Consider the following 18,193-nt stretch of genomic DNA (forward strand, 5'->3'; position numbering starts at 1 on the left):
TTTAAGGTGAACAGAGTATAGAGACAGAGCTTTAAGGTGAACAGAGTATAGAGCTAGAGCTTTAAGGTGAACAGAGCATAGAGCTAGAGCTTTAAGGTGAACAGAGCATAGAGACAGAGCTTTAAGGTGAACAGAGTATAGAGACAGAGCTTTAAGGTGAACAGAGTATAGAGCTAGAGCTTTAAGGTGAACAGAGTATAGAGACAGAGCTTTAAGGTGAACAGAGTATAGAGACAGAGCTTTAAGGTGAACAGAGCATAGAGACAGAGCTTTAAGGTGAACAGAGTATAGAGACAGAGCTTTAAGGTGAACAGAGCATAGAGCTAGAGCTTTAAGGTGAACAGAGCATAGAGCTAGAGCTTTAAGGTGAACAGAGTATAGAGACAGAGCTTTAAGGTGAACAGAGCATAGAGCTAGAGCTTTAAGGTGAACAGAGCATAGAGACAGAGCTTTAAGGTGAACAGAGTATAGAGACAGAGCTTTAAGGTGAACAGAGTATAGAGACAGAGCTTTAAGGTGAACAGAGTATAGAGCTAGAGCTTTAAGGTGAACAGAGTATAGAGCTAGAGCTTTAAGGTGAACAGAGTATAGAGACAGAGCTTTAAGGTGAACAGAGTATAGAGCTAGAGCTTTAAGGTGAACAGAGTATAGAGACAGAGCTTTAAGGTGAACAGAGTATAGAGACAGAGCTTTAAGGTGAACAGAGTATAGAGACAGAGCTTTAAGGTGAACAGAGTATAGAGCTAGAGCTTTAAGGTGAACAGAGTATAGAGCTAGAGCTTTAAGGTGAACAGAGTATAGAGACAGAGCTTTAAGGTGAACAGAGTATAGAGACAGAGCTTTAAGGTGAACAGAGCATAGAGACAGAGCTTTAAGGTGAACAGAGTATAGAGACAGAGCTTTAAGGTGAACAGAGTATAGAGACAGAGCTTTAAGGTGAACAGAGCATAGAGACAGAGCTTTAAGGTGAACAGAGTATAGAGACAGAGCTTTAAGGTGAACAGAGCATAGAGACAGAGCTTTAAGGTGAACAGAGTATAGAGCTAGAGCTTTAAGGTGAACAGAGTATAGAGCTAGAGCTTTAAGGTGAACAGAGTATAGAGACAGAGCTTTAAGGTGAACAGAGTATAGAGACAGAGCTTTAAGGTGAACAGAGTATAGAGCTAGAGCTTTAAGGTGAACAGAGTATAGAGCTAGAGCTTTAAGGTGAACAGAGTATAGAGCTAGAGCTTTAAGGTGAACAGAGTATAGAGACAGAGCTTTAAGGTGAACAGAGTATAGAGACAGAGCTTTAAGGTGAACAGAGTATAGAGACAGAGCTTTAAGGTGAACAGAGTATAGAGACAGAGCTTTAAGGTGAACAGAGTATAGAGACAGAGCTTTAAGGTGAACTGAGTATAGAGACAGAGCTTTAAGGTGATCCATAGCTGGATCATGGTCAAATGGGCCCTAGGCAGGGTAATGAATCAGGGTTCCCCTAGTCCCCCAATCCCTCCAGGCCATTCCAATGTTCTACTACTTGGCTATTTCTCCCCAGTTACAATAAGCACTGCTCAAACCTGTCAGTGTGCATATTAATTTCTTCTTTACTTCTAAAATGATTACAGATATTTGGATTTAATTTAAAACTTTTATTTCAAATTTTCTAGCACACACACTGATAGGCATTTGCTAAACAAAACAATGAAAACAGACAACATTAACAGTAAACTTCTCTGCCCTTGAAAGTCACATTCATTGAAACATCATTGAAACCCACATTCAAAGAAAATGCATCTGGCCAGTAACAGACTAAGTTTAAATTTGGGCTGTTTTCAAACCATAGGCCCCTTGCACTTATTTTTAGGATCATGCATACATGCGTGTGCTCTTAGATGCAACATCCTGACTGTATTAAATTATATTATTTGTATAATATAGCACCACTTGTTAGAGTGTGTTTTAAATTTGTAGCTTTGAACATTTTTCCAGTAAGCAATGTAATAAAACATATGAGTCGATTATATTGAATTATATTCCTTATATAATACAACACCACTTGTTAGAGTGCGTTTTAAATTTATAGTTGTGAACATTTTTTAAGTAAGCAGTGAAAGAAAACATATGATCTAATAATGACAAAACTGCCTGTTTCAGAACATTTCAACCATAAAAGGCCCCTCAAACTTCTGACATTAAAATCCATCCACACACAATCTCTGCAAAAGCACAAATCATCTGAATAATCCCAAATTAAACAGATCTGTAACTAATGAAGAGGTTTCTACTAGCAAACAATTTTATATTTCAGTGTTTAGTCTACTAATTCAGTGCCTGTTGCCTTTGATGAATAAATTGCCTATGTTATATTACAAAAAAATGGTAAGATGCTAATATTACAATAGGAAATGGAGGGCAAACCAGCAACAGGTTCATAATTGCAAGGCATCTCATCCAAAGGAGGACAAACTCAGGTCTGAGTACCCCCATCCACCTTTAAAGTACAACACAGTATCAACAATCCATCTACATGGTGTGGTAGTTGAACCCACAGCTTTCTGCATCAAAAGTAAGTATGCTAACTTTTGTGTTGCTAACACTGCTTTCAAATGCTCTAACACAAACAGTGGCTACCACTTGCTAACCAAAACAGTTGCACATTGAAAACAGACTTAGCATGAGCAGCACTAAACTTGTCTTTCCCTGGAACTCACAATTCCTTGAAAATGTACTGAAGCTCACAGTTCCTTGAAAATGCACTAAAACTCAGTCTGGTAGTTGGTGTAGAGGATTCAGGCTCTTTTCTTCTGTAACTAAGGTACAGGATTTGAGCTTGGTTAATTTAACTAACCTGGCAACTCTAACTAGGGCATTTCACACACACACACACACACACACACACACACACACACACACACACACACACACACACACACACACTATCCTGTTCAACACCATAACAATGTTTGTTTGTTTCTTAGTTCTTCATTAACCTACAGCATAACAATCATACAGAAAATCCATGATGCTCGTTTCTTAAAAAGTTGCACACTTGGCTCCAGTTTAAATTTCTGTGTGTCGTACTAAAGACACACATATAGACACTACTAAGGATGCACTCTCTGTGAGTTACATTTCTTCTTTAAGGACACAGAGTAATTTCTTAAAGAAGAAATGTAAGTTTATGGGTGACCCCCAGCCAGTGGGCGCCCCAGGTCAGTGGACCATAGTCGACTGCAGAGGTTGCTTAGTGCTGGATCAGGCTTTGAAGTAATCTATATGGGACAATTCATTTTTACCCTGGATTCTCCTGTTAAGGAACCTTTGTGGACATTCCAACTGTTGAATATGTCTAGTCAGGCAAATGCTGAAGGGGACATTATACTAAATGATGAGTCTGGTAAGGCCCAAATAAAGTGTACCTATGACTTCTTTGGACCTGGATGCCATTCCTTTACTTATAAGTTGGGTGACTTGAATGTTTTTCTTACTACCTTGGCTGCATGTTAATCAAGGCCAGATTACTATCTACATATCTTCCCTGATCCCTGACTACTAGGTCAGCTCTTAGGGGTGTCTTATCAATTGAGTAATTATCTTGGGTGGCAGTTTTCACAAAAAGCACTATAATGCACTTCTTCACATTGAGTTTTAGTCATTTATCTATGTTACACCCTCTTGTGAGATGTTTGTGTCATGGAGAGTCTGTGATACCTCTCAATTTGCAGTGGTCAGCAAAAGGCCCTTGATATTAGCCTTTACCTCCAGGAAGTAGATGCCAAATAGGACAAGTTCCAGCATGGAGCCTTGAGGTACACTGCTGGTGAGCAGTTTCTTAGTGGAGGTGGTATCACTAATCCTGACTTCATGGGTCCTGTTTGTGAGCCAGCTGGCAATCCAGTGAGATATGTGCTGTGTTAGGAGCTGTGATTGAATTGCCCACTGGCACAAATGTTCTCCAGGAAGGACTGACACAGACAAACTACTGGTGTCAGAACCATAGACTAAAACTAAATGCAAATAAATGCATAATGGTATCCTTTAGGAAGTCATCCACTCCTAGTAACTATCATATTGACAACACATCCCTAAAAGTTAACCCAGTAGTCATGGACTTGCGAACACACATAGACAGTAATTCAGCCTTTGACCATCACATGTCTACAGTAGTGAGGAAATTATTCTATGCTATGCAACTTATAAACAGGTCCAAGGAAGTCATTGTTCCACTGTATTTGGCATTCATCAGACCCATCATTGAGTACAATGCCCCCTTTGGTATGTACTAACCAGGCATATCCAAGAACTGGAACATCTACAGAGGATACTTAGTAAAATAATGCAGGATGTAGGTAGCATGCCCTATGCAGACCATCTCAAGGCCCTCTCCCTGTATGCTGCCTCTTACAGGCTGTTAAGGGGAGATCTATGCTGGCATGCAGTGCATTATCAGACCTCACTCTGGTGGACTGCCTGCATATCCACAAAACAAACAGTACCATAATTACCTGTTCTAAAGACGTAAACCTTGTCTGTGATATAAATAGTACTTGCAAGAGAGACAGGTATGTATCCCAGAGACTACACCATCTCTGGAACAGCCTCCCCATTTATATGAAACAGTTTCTCCCTAACCCACTTCACATGAAACTTGGACAATTAGATGTGGAAATTCATCCCTGGTTTGATACCTATGTCTTTAATGGAAACAGGCAGCCTGTGAGTGGCTCATCTCCCAGGCCCCTGCTTCTAAATGTTCCACCTCCAAGCCACTCCTTACACTTATCAAGGGTACTAAAACTTATCAGAGATTAGGGAAGCATGGTTACTCTTAAAAAGGTTCTTGTGATTGTTAGACTACTAAACAGCTATGAACGTATGAACCTGTGAACCTATGTAGGTGTTTATTCCCAGTTTGGTGAGTTTTTCAACTACACCTGAGTGGGTTATTGTGTCAAAAGCCTTAGCCAGGTCCAGGTAGGTAGTATGCACCATGTGACCTTCTCAAAGATGTCCACCAGGTTGGTAGGCATGATATGTCCTTGACAAACCCAAACTGATTTGGACTCAGTGACTGAAGGTTGCCTATGTCTCTAATGATCATTTCCATTATAATTCATTCCGTAGCTTTGCATATTAGACTAGTCAGACTAATAGGTCTTTAGTTTCTGGATAGTCCACCCCTGTGAAATAGGATAACCACTGCAGTCCTCCATTTTCATGGTACAAAGCTTGTTTTGAGGTAAAAGTAATCCACGTGGTCCTGGTAGGTCATATTTCCAGTGATTTAAGAGGCAACCCAGCATATTGTCAGGACCCATTGAGGCAGTGTTTTTGGTGTTACTGAGTACAGTCAGGGCATTCTCCCTGTTAATAGTTTGGGGGAGGGGGTTATGCTAGTAGGTATTTCATGGCGGGAGGTCGGGTGAGTGGAGGGGTGAGGTTTGAGCTGAATTTTTCAGCCAGCAAATTAGCTATGTTGCTGTGCTCAATGATGGTGGCACCACTGACCAGCAGTTTGGTACACTGACCAGCAGTTTGGCATACTGAGGTGCACTGCAGTTGAGGTTTCAGATATAGGTTTATGAGGTCTTGTGGTTGTATTCTGCCTGTATGGCCTTCCTGACCTCATAATGGGCCTTCTGGACTTAATTAGTCCTCTTAATTTCCTGTTTAGTTTAATTAGAGAGCTCCTATCATTATGGGAGTTGTTCTGGCTGATTCTAGTCATTACTTTTTTACTTTTGTTATGTAACCTATTAAGGTTAGGGTTCCACCAATGTGGTTTGTTTTTACAGTTTGTTTTGGGTTTACTTGTAATACATACAGCAGCCTCTATACAGCCATTTACATGGTTGTACAGGATCTCTGTGAACAATTCTGCATAGGTTGTTGTGAACTCTTGGTTGAGAGGGGAACTGAATTTTGATAAACTGTCATTTAATAAGGTGTAGTTTGCTTTGGAATCATAAATAACATAACTGTTGCAGGGTTTGCTGAGGTCAGAGAGTTAAGTTTTAATTTAAAGAAGACAGCTTTGTGGTCTAAACTCACCAGTGAGGACGTGACACTGGGTGGGTGGGTGGGGGGTGCAGCACTCTACCATATTGGTAAATACCAGGTCCAGTATGTTTGAAACTCTGGTGGGTGTGTGCACTATCTGGTCAAGGGTATATGTGTTAATTAAGTACAAGAATCACTGTGCGTGTGAGTATGAAGCAGTGTGTGTTTCCCAGTCTATACAGGGGATAAAGTCTCCCATGAATAGGCCATTTGGTTGAATGGTGAGTGTCTCCAGTAGGTCTTGGTACAAGCTCTGGGATTCTAAGGACAAAGAGAGTGACCTATAGCTTGCTAGAATATGGTATGAGACTTTGTCTATGGTGATTTACATATGGATAAATGTTATGCCATTGTCTTGTTTAGCCAACATAGAGTTATGCTTGTTGCTAATATAGGCTGAGACTTCTCCACTTTTTGTTCCTGTTTGTCCAGCTAATGGACTAAATATGTGGAAGGCACTGAAACCTTGCACTGTCAGAGTACTTTCTGTGGATTTAAACCATGTCTTGGTAATGGCATAGATGTCTATATTTTCCAGAGTGAGGAGAGTTTGTAGGGTGTAGAGTTTTGTGTTTAGGCTCCAAGCATTGAGAAGTAATACCTTTAGGTTTCTTTGGGTTTTATTTGCTATAGGTTTGTCATTTTGGCACTGCCTAAAAAAGGCTCTAAGAGGGTGGATAAAGTTTTAGCCAATATTCCGAAGCCTAAGGGAGACATGTGCAGAACATCCTTTGGAAAGCAATGCTGTATATTAACCATGTCCTCCAATGCTGACAGATATTGAATCCCACTGGAAAGACACCAGAAACTGACCCAATTATTGAAGTCAATCATCTTTTGTTCATACTGTGGAATTATCCTTGGCAAAGGTAAAATGTTGCTTAATGCAAGGCACATAGATGCCTGAGACACATATTCAGAGAGATCATCAATGTCTCTCTTCATATAGTCCAGGGGAGAACATCTGAGGTTGTTATTGCCCACATGGACCATTATCGAATCATATTGGTACCTGTGATACAGTGACTTGAGTGCGTGTGTAACTCGGTGGATCCTGGCTCCAGATAAGTAACTATCCATTATCTTCTCCTTCTTCAGTCTGGTGAGTTGGGCGTCTGTGTGTTTACAATGGAGTCCCCTGTGAGAAGAGTCCTGGATAATGTGTTGGCTAGTATTAGCCGCTCTGATCTTGGGGCTGAGCTGGTTATAGAGCTAAGTGTGGTATTCGGTGTTGCTTTTGGTGAGTGTTTTAAAGATTAATAAGGATAGACATTACCGTTTATAGGTTTAGAAGGTCTTTGAGGTTTGGGAAGGTTCTTTCTAGTGCCTCAGCATGGTCTAATTGTGTGGTGGACAGTATGCATTGTGGATGTACAGTATACATTCTTGACAACCTTGTTTGTATGGATAACATTTGCCTCCAGTGAGGTTATGTATGTGCATCTCACATACTGTGCTTGTTTTTTTAAGATTAAATGGTTGTCTATGAACATGAAACAATTACTGCATTGCCTTAGTATGTCCATATTGAACAATCTGTCTACAGAGACATTTCAAAATTGTGTATCCATGTTGTCCATACCTGTATTTAGGTGGCCTACTATAGGTCGTGGGCTGGGTTATACAGCAGTCTTCTTGGGTGGTCTCAGGAGTTTGGCACTAGTGCTGTTTAATGTGCAAACTAGCTGCTCTAAGCTTGTGTCCTCACAATGGCTTTCTTTTAGCCAGATTAAGTTACAGGTTTCATTTCCAAGGGAAGTTTTATAGATAAAATTTACTTTCTGGGTGTTTGTGTCTATATAGGGCACTGGTAACCTCTCAATGTAATAACAGGAAAGATTACTCATGTGTGTCATGCTACAACAAAATTTAAACTACTTTGACAAGGCAATTTTAAGTATTAGGGACCTATAGAATGATTTAAAGGAAAAATCAACAAATAAAGCAAAAATAAAACAGTAACACTCTAAACAGTTAACAGAATTGGAAAACAATGAAATAAATTTCTTATCTGTCAAGGATGGAGCAGGATTAAATCAGGACTCCCTTAGAGTGTGTCATGGGTACTACACAGAAGGGAGCTCTGGGATAATGAGGAGGAGAGAATTTGTAGTAAGGGAGGTTTACTCAAGTGCAATACTGCTTTGCCAGGTGGGCATTTAGTATTACAAATATATTGAAAACAATGGGTAGGAAAGTACATAAACAGGTTATACAACAGGCAACAGGAATGAAAGAGTGGAGAGAGGGAATCTGGAAGTCAGATGACCATAAAGGGGGAAAGCCAGAGGCTAAACCTTTTAAAATCACAAGAGAAGGGTGGGTGGCTCGGGAAAAAAATTCAAACTGGAGATCAAATCCTGTGGTTAGAATTTCAGAAAGCTTTAGCTTAATGTCTCGGTGGGTGGCGGGTCAGGCGCAAAGAACAAGAAAAAAAAATAGTAGCAAGGTAAGCAGAAAAGCACTGTAATGCAAATTTAAGTATGTATATACAGCTATAAATAGTACTGAAGCATAAATATTGGAGCAGAATTCACAATACTGACATAACTGCAATCCTATCACAGGCTAAGGCATAGACTGTGCAGAAATTTAACATAAATTCTGTAATAAATGCATAAATGAGACTCAATTGTGGCAGTAGATCATAGTCCTTCCAAAACTGCAAAAGAAGCTACAAGACTGTCCAACTTTGGTTCCAGATACAAAACAAAATACACTTTTATGTGTAATTCTACTTATGGAAGTATAAGTGCAATTTAATGTATAATCAGTGCTAAAAGTGTGCAGTAATACATGATCTTTACACTACTACAAATTAAGTTACAAGTCTAAGGTCCCAGCACAAACTAAAGAAATGCAAACAGATAAGTAGATAAAAAGCACACAAGTACAAAAAAGTATCACACCACAGGTCACTATAAATGCAACTTAAAACATTTAATCAGAATTTAAATAAAAAATACTTTTTTCTTTGCTTTTGTTGAAAAGTTTGTATCTCACTCCTCTCAAAGTCTTGAACAAGAGACTCTGGGAAGATGTAGTTCTGTGCTGAATATAGCAATCTTGCTAGAGAAACAGAACCAATCAAATAAAGACAGTACTGGAGCTCAAGTCCTGGGGTTAGAATTTCAAAAACTTGTATCTTAATGCCGCAGTGAGGGATGGAGCAGACTCCAAGAACAGGAGGAACCAGTAGCAAGGTAAATAGAAAGGCACTCTAATGCAACTTTACGCAGGTATTTACAGTTATAAAAAGTACTGAAACAAATTCTGGATTAGAATTCACAGTATTGCCATTACTGCAATCCCACCACAGATTAAGGCATCGGATTACTGTAATACAGTTTTAAGCATATATAAACAGCTATAAAAACTATGGTTTACTTAATTAGTTGCTTCTTTTCAGGGGAGACTTGAGGTGGCATGTACACTACAAGGCGAATTTTGGACAGGACATCAAAAAAATTTTCTTACTCTTCTCAATAGTAGCCATGGGATCTTTTACGTTTACCTGAGCTCAGGCTGGGCTTGGTTTAACATCTCATCTGAAGGATGACATACTCACGAGTGGAGTGCCCCTTCTTATGGTGCATTGCACTGGCAGCAATCCATCTACCTGGTGTGAGAAGAGAACACACAGCCTTCTGCACCGAAGGTGATTGTGCTATTTGTTGCACTGCTGACCCTTTTCTCTACGTTTTTGCGGCCTCAGAGTTGGTATATATGGAGATTGGTGGAGTTATGAGCTATGTCCCCACATGATATGGCACAGTGTGGCTTTCCCTATATGAAATCAATTATTTCTTAGTGCTTTCAATGTCACTGCTGGGAAATAAGATATTCCATGGGGTTAATGTTTTCTTGTTAATTAATTACATGTTAATTAAACAAGATGCAATTAATTATAATAAAGCTAGGAGAAGGTTAAAGTATCTCTAGGTTATCTGTCATCTTTAATTCTGTATTTATTCAGTGTTTTCTCAGTAAACCTGCACAAGGACATTTTATTGCATGTGCATTCATTTATGTATTCTTCAGAAATATATAAATACAATTTTGCATCACATATGGCAATGAAAATTGGAGAATTTTCTAACGTTCACTACTGCAAGGGTATTATAATTCATTAGGGAAGCATGCACAACCAAAGCTACACACACAGAAAGAAGAGAAGGAAATTTGTGTGCATAAATTCAAGAAATGTAACACCAGATTAAATGCCAAAGTGCAAACCAAAAAAATTGAGAAACGATTAGTACCAAGGCAGCATTTTATAGTATCATGAAGCACAGAAGCAGAGTCTAAAGAAAATATATCCCTATGAAAATACATAATGTTCTGTATTTCCTATGTGGGCATACATATGACCCCTTGTCTTTGAAAAGAGCCTAGTACATACACATATATGTATGTGCAGATAAGCTGCAACGTGTACCGACATATAACTAATATGTAGTATATGTAGCTGTATATTTACACTGTAGCTGCATGACAGCAGTCTTCTATCTCAACTGCGTTTCCTCTATCCAATATGTCCCATGCAGACATGTTGTGCACATTTGCCACTGAGCATCTATATTAGTTCTTACTATGTGTATCCAGAACAACATAGCCCAGTAGCCCACTCTCACCTGTCAATCCTGAGGTGCCACTACTTATACTGTCCACGAGGCCCACCCATATTTTCTATATTACTGTGAGAGTCTGTGTAGTAACCACCATAGCCATATACATGCATATGTCTGTCCCTAACATTGGTACAGGGTATCACTGGAGCAGCCACTGTCCATAGTGTAACACATCTGTGGCATACACCTGTTGTGCAAAACTACGGCAAATGACTGTGTGTAACTGGTGACTTACTATCCTCAGCAGTCACCAGCCTATAGCTTAGTGTCTTGTTTTTAGAGATTTCAGCATGTCTTCAAAAGAAGGTGGATGACTGGGGCTGGATAATTTCAAATGTGTTAGGAGTGACTTCTTTCTATGGATACTCAGACCCTATGGATGCAAGTTGTTGGGGAGAGGAGGTGGTCTCCATCCTCAAGAGTGGCACATCTGGGAGACATTCATCTGTGATATAAATGCTGTTGGTGGATGGAATCACAAAACACAATGTTATAGGAATTTCATTGGCATAATCAGGTGGGCCTGCAAGATGGCGCACAGCAAAATGGTAGAAAGGTCAGCCAGTGGAGGGGACACCTCCCATTGTATGTCTAAATGATGAAGAAGACTGCTTAGTGTCCCTGCATAGAAATGATGAAGGCACAGGTATCCTAGTTGGAAAGGAGGCACATGTTCCAGGAGTGGGCAGTCCTTCTCACTTGTCACAGAGGGAGGTGTACCACATTAGTATCGGTAATGAATGTATATCCAATGACAAGTTACGTATGCTGATGTGTATGTTTCCCATACGTGCACCAGGTATGCAGGCATACAGGAATGGACACAGAGGTATATGCCTATTCTGTATCTGCGTGCTCTTTACAACTATTTGCATGCCCATCACAGGGCCTTGCATGCAACATGGATATTCAAATTCACTCTGTTTCACTTTCTGTTATATATTCAAAGGGCATAACAATGCTATAGTGACACATAAAACAAAAGGCTAACGTCAGCACATATGCATGGTCTGGCAATGATGCCAAGACAAAGACTGAGTTACAGTCAGGTGACACACAGACACTCCGCCCATTGTTCATGAAGAAGGTACGACCTTACTCACACCTGATCCACAGAATGAACAGCATAAGTATTCACAATCCCCCATGGGGGAGCTACCCATGACTGAGAAAAATGTATTTATTTATTTTATTTTTTGTATTGTACTTATTATACATTTGTTTACCAGGAAAGCACAGCTGGACACAAGTCCTTTTTCAGTGGAGGCCCGGGGAGAAAAGCTCTAAAATGAAACAGAAGAAATGTTGACATATACATAAACAAGCTTACATATAACACAGACGAATGTATCATATGTACACAAATAACACAGTGTAATAGTATTATGCACATAATCATGCATATATGTTCCACATAGATCTTAGAGAAAATGTAAATAAACACTATATTAAGAAAATCTACAAAATAAAAAATGGTATGCTATCATATTCATAGCTAAAAATCATTAGATAGCATGTACATAGACAAAAATATGAGGTCTGAGCTATATCTTTTCAAATATTTGTACCTTGGTTACAGAGTTAGAAACCTAGGAAAACATAAACTAACCAGGACTAGTGCAAGACTATAGCTTTGTTTTGGATAAGTGAGTTTTAAGTTTGTTTTTTTTTTTTTTTTTTTAAATGAGATAAGTTAGTAGTAGATATTAAATCTGTCGGCAATGCATTCCAGATTTTAGCTATACAATTTGAAATGAGTGAGTCACCTGCAGCATTGTTGGACTTAATTACATTTATTAGTGATGTATTGCTAGAGTAGGACACAATTACTGGAGCAGGGTTTAGGAGATTTTGAAGGGCAGGGGTATTCTCTGGTTGGTTAAGAATTTTATGGGCCATAGTATGTTGGTTATACAGTAAGAGCTGAGGAAGTTCTAACCAACTGAGTTGGTTGAGTGCTATGCAGTGGTGTGACCTGAAAGGACAGTCTGTGGCAAACCTGGTAATTTTGTTAAAACATGAGTCTAATTTTGATAAATCAGATTTCCTTAGGTTATTTAGTGTTGGAGAGGCATACAGGAGAGTTGAGATAAGATGTGTTTGTGAAATGGTTGATTTTGTGTTATTTGTAAGATACTGTCCACAAACAAATTTATGTGGCAGAAATAAATAGTTCAGCAGAAAAAAAGTAAATAGATTCAGATTTCCACAACAACATTCACCGAGCTGAACAACAGCTGAGAAAAAAACGCAGATAATAGTATAGCCAGCCATTTTTATTCAATGTGTAAGCATTTTCGTTGTGGCAACCCACTACTTCATCAGACAATAAACTCTCAGAAACCCCACACATTTAAATACTTAATCCATTAAAAATGCAAATCTCATCACTTAAAGAGGCAATTACCTTAAAGGAGCCACATTGTCATTATATTGCAACAGTATTCATTGACATAAAAACACACTTGGAACAAAGTTTTCTTAAAATAACTTTTTTTTAAACTGAAACAACTTAGCTATTTTGTTACTTAAAAAGCTTCCTACTCTTTAGTATAGGTTGGAGTGACACCCTATCATTTAAGCCTTTTCCTGTGTCTGCCCTCAGCCTTATTATCCACCTGGTCTCTGATGTCTCCATATTGTTAAGAATATCTCCTCCCCTTTCACTATGTGTAGTGATCTTGATGACTAAGAATCAAAAGGTATGATTAATACCATACATCGAAACATGTTTGGCTAGGGCATTTGTTAAAACTTGATTCCAGATATTTAGTAAATGTTCATGGATTCTAAAGCAGAGACTTCTATTAGTTTTAAACATAAATAATAGGCAGTGCAGGCATTGCAGACAGCCAAATAAACCATATTTCTGAATTACAGTTCATTACTACATTTAATCTGTATGCATTCGCATAATCTGGACGAACAAAACTGCTCGTAGTATCTATAGAATTACAGAAATTGCATTTCTTACAAGGAAAAGTACCATATTTCTTATCTATACTTTTGTCTGTGTGGCCTTCCTTGGGATAGCAAAGCATCCTCTTAAGGGATTTCTTGTTTTTGAATAAAAAAACAGGGTTCATCCCCCACTATATTTCTTATACCTGGATCAACTGTTAAAATATTCCAATGCTTTCTTATAATGTCAGTGATAACCCTTCTATTGCTGGAAAAATAAGTTGGAACACATACATTGTTTCTGTTTTTTTTCTCTTTTTTATTCTTTTTTATTTTCTTCAATGTGTGAAGAATATGGTCTAGCTCTATCATTTCTCCATTTCGGGACCTCATTTAATATGTATTGCATTACATTATCTGTATAGCCTCTTTCAGAAAATCTAGTCCTCAGATCTAGGATTTTTTCTTTAAAATCCTCATCATTAGCAGTCAAATGGGAAGTTCTCATACCTTGTCCCGTTACTATATTTCTAAAACTATAGTCTGGATGCATACTTGCTCTATGGAGTAATGCATTCCTATGACATTCTTTCCCATAAACTTGGGTAGTAAACCCTTTCATGGGGTCTTTACTGATTTTGATCTCTAAAAAACTGATCTCTAGGGAATATTTCATGTCAAACTTAAGGAACATGGTACTCAAATTCAGATCTATAAAAAACTGCCCCAACTCTGTTGTATTGCCATGCCATAACAAAAACAAATCATCAGTGAATCATGCGTAGAATACAATCTGACTCTTTCTCATGATCTAATAACAGTTTCATTCTCCCGCTCGACCAGGACCAAATTAGCATAGCTACTGGCACTAGATCTTCCCATGGCCACCCCAACTCTCTGTAAATATAATTTGTGATCAAATAGTATGACATTATTTTCTAGTACTAGTTCCATAAGTGAGCGTAATTGATTTACAAACCTATATTTGTATACCCCATTATTTGTTAAACATGTCCTGAGCATCTCTATGCCTGTACTATTAGGGATAGGAGTAAATAAAGATCGTACATCCAGTGCAACTAATATGAGTTTCATATGTTTTCCCTTTTCCCATTTAGAAATAAATGCATATAAATCAAGAAAATGCTTGTGAGTCTCTTAAAATATAACAGTTTTTATCTACTACTTTTCTGAGATATTTGTCTATAAAAATAAATATGAGTTCCATCAACCAGGAGCTATCAGACACTATCAGTCTGAAAGGATGGTTGGATGGGTTCTTGTGTATCTTTGGAAGTCCCTGTATAACCAGAACCAAAGGAGAATGTACTTTAAAATAATTATAAAGTTCACTACTTAATTTCATTATTAATTAAATAGCCATATAGAACATTATTTACCTTGGATATCATCTTGGACATATTGTTAGAACTAATATTTAAATACACTTGTTGGTCATTTCACATCTCCTTCATATTGTTGTAAGAGTATTTACAGTCCATTATTACAATCAGGCCACCTTTATATGCCGGTTTGATCACTATAGACCTGTTCTGTTTTAACACATTTAAAGGTGCTGTCATTACTATGTGATATAGGAACAATCTGATTGGAGGAGGAGTTGAATTTTTAGATAGAGCTAACATTTTTTCAGTGAAGTATTTATTAAATTGGGAGGTTATGTTATCAGTGTCATTAGGAGAGGGTGGGGAGAGTGTACTGGCTTTACCTAGTGACAGTATGTTGTTTATTGCTGAACAGAATTTTTGTGGGTTATTTTGGTATTTTTGTTGGATATTATGATAGTAGTTTCCCTTGTCCTGTTTGACTAGTGTCTTTGCTTTATTCTAAGCTCATGGTATGCCTGTTTGGCAGCTTGAGACCTAATTTTGTGCCATTGACCTCAAGCTTTGTCTCTCGTTTTTAGTAGGATCTGGTTTCTTTGCTTAGCCAAGGAGCACAGTTAGATTTTATATGTATAGTTCCGGGAGTAGCTTGTATGTTCAAGATATCTAGAAAGGTAGAGTTATAATATTTAATAGCATCTTCTAGGGGAGTTGCTTAAGTGGTACCCAATGGGAAAGTTGGAGGGTGGATATGAATTATTGGGGATCAAAGTTTGTTTTGTTCCTTATTTGATGACAAGTAGTCTGATTTTTTTTTTTAGATTTATTTGATACCTGATCAGAAAGGTAGAGAGATGGTCACTGAAGCTATCTGGGAGACAGCCAGAGTGAGATGAGAGAGCTGGCCTATTTGTTAAAATCCAATCAAGGATGGAGTACCTATTTAAAGCCTTGTCAATCCAAGTGGGAGTTTGAATGATTTGGGTGAAGCTGTGGAGGTTGATGGAATTAGTGACATTTTGGGAACTGCAGGTTAACCAGTCTAAATTGAAATCATCCATGATTATTGTTTCCTGTGGGAGTGTTTCTGGGAACTAATGTAGTATGTTTTCTACTATGGAGAGGTAGCTTTTTTAGGGTATATAGCTTCCAATTATATTTACAAATTTGTTTGAATTAATCTTTAATCTTGTAAAAATCATTTTTGCATTATCAAAGATGGAGGCTTTTTTCTATGGCTTCAACAATTAGGTTGTTTTTAAATAAAATAACTATTCTGCCTCCTTTCTTGTCCTTTCTGTCTGCTTGCAGAATGTTATATCTAGGCAAAAGAATTTCATTACTGTTAATATCAGGTTTTAGACAAGTTTTGGTTATTAGAGTAATATCTTTTGAATATAGAAGGATAGTGGCATGTAGTTTGTGGATTTCGTTAGCCATACTGCTGATATCTTCTGATATCTTTTTGCCAAAACACAAATTGAAGGTCATGCTGCTTAATGCTAGGAACCTTAACCTGAAAATGCACTCACTGGAGTCTCTCCTCAGTGGAAGATGCCTTTGTCTGTGCGGTCACGGAAACGTGGTTTAGGGCTGTGGAGAGCACCCTTGCCTTACTAGGCTATACCTCATTCCACAATTTCTGACCCCAGAATGAGGTCAGAAAGACTAAGGGTGGTGGACTCTCTATTTTCATTAAGGAAAGGCACACCCCAAGACTGGTTTGCAAGCATGATGCACTGGAATTACTCCAGGTGCAACTGACAGTTGGCAAGACATCCATCCAAGTTATAGCCAGCTATAGACCTCCCTCCATGATTCAGGGCACCCACTCCTCCTACCTGGACCTACCTTATTCCATCAAGGTACCCCCTAACACCCTGATCCTTGGTGACTTCAACTACCCCACCATAGACTGGGTGAACTATTCCTGCACTAATGCACTCATCCAATGACTCCTTGACTTCATCAGTTCTAACACACTAGACCAGCTCATCTCATCCCCCACAAAGGGCGATAACATTCTAGACTTGGTTCTCACCAACATGGGTGACTGCTGCACCCCTCCCATAGTATGTTCTTTGCTGGTGAGATCAGATCATCAGTCTGTCTCATTCAAAGTTTCTATCCCACGCAACCCCCCCCCCCCCCCCCCCACAGCCGTAACCAGGCTAAAAAACTTCTCAAAAGTTGACTACAACCTCCTAAGGGAGGGTATTAGTAGCTTCACACCACTGCCTTCCTCAGAGGATGCAGGCAATTATGCTGAACAGTATGCCAGTGCAGTATACAAGCACCTGTACAACTGCATGGACTCAGCCATACCCAACAGAACTAAAACCTGCTCATCAAGGAAACACAAACCTGTCTGGTGGACATCCTCTATCAACAGGCTTTACAACAAAAGGAAGAAACTGTTGTCCAAGGGTAAAAAGAAACAAATTCCAAATTGGAAAAACTCCCATCTCAGCCTCAACAAGCAAATTCAATCACTAGTGAAAACCTCCAAAGCCAATTATGAATTGAAACTAGCCTCCAAAACAAAGGAAAACCACAAAGGCTTCTTCAGTTATGTCAGGAACCTCCTTGGCAAAGCCCAGGCTTGTTCTGAATTAGTACTTAACAGTACAACTTACACTGATCCTGTTGACTTAGCCAACCTGCTAGCTGATAGGGTCATTGCAAACTTCACCCCCCTGTCTCCCCCCCAAAGGCCCATTCAACATCCCCGATACTTGTCCCACACCTCACATCTCTGTAGAGCAAGTGTTAAAGGCCATATACAAGGCAGACGCACAGCTTCCATGTGACCTGATAGTATCCCAGGCTGTATTCTGCACTATGTCCAGAAAGAACTAGCTTCACCATTGAGCACCATATTCAACCACAGCCTAATTACAGGCTTCATTCCAGAGTTGAAAACTGCCATTGTCATCCCCTTGTACAAAGGTGGTGCCACTACTGACCTGGGAAACTATCACCCCATTAGCTTGACAAGTCTTATCTGTAAGTCCATGGAGCATATTATTACAGATCTCATAAACAAGGACATAGGCAATCTGCAAGCACTTGACCTCACCCAATTCGGTTTCTCAAGGGCAGATCTTGCCTGTAGAACCTGGTTGACTTCTTTGAGATTGTCACCAATGCCCCGGATGAGGGGAAAGTCAGTACATATAACCTACCTTGACTTGTCAAAGGCCTTTGACACAATCCCCCACTCGAGCATCATTGAAAAGCTAACACAGCTTGGTGTAAATCCCTATCTCATCA

Source organism: Protopterus annectens, chromosome 1.part1 (genome assembly GCF_019279795.1).
Source record: "Protopterus annectens isolate FY-2018-M chromosome 1.part1, PAN1.0, whole genome shotgun sequence".
NCBI classification, from domain to species: domain Eukaryota; kingdom Metazoa; phylum Chordata; order Ceratodontiformes; family Protopteridae; genus Protopterus; species Protopterus annectens.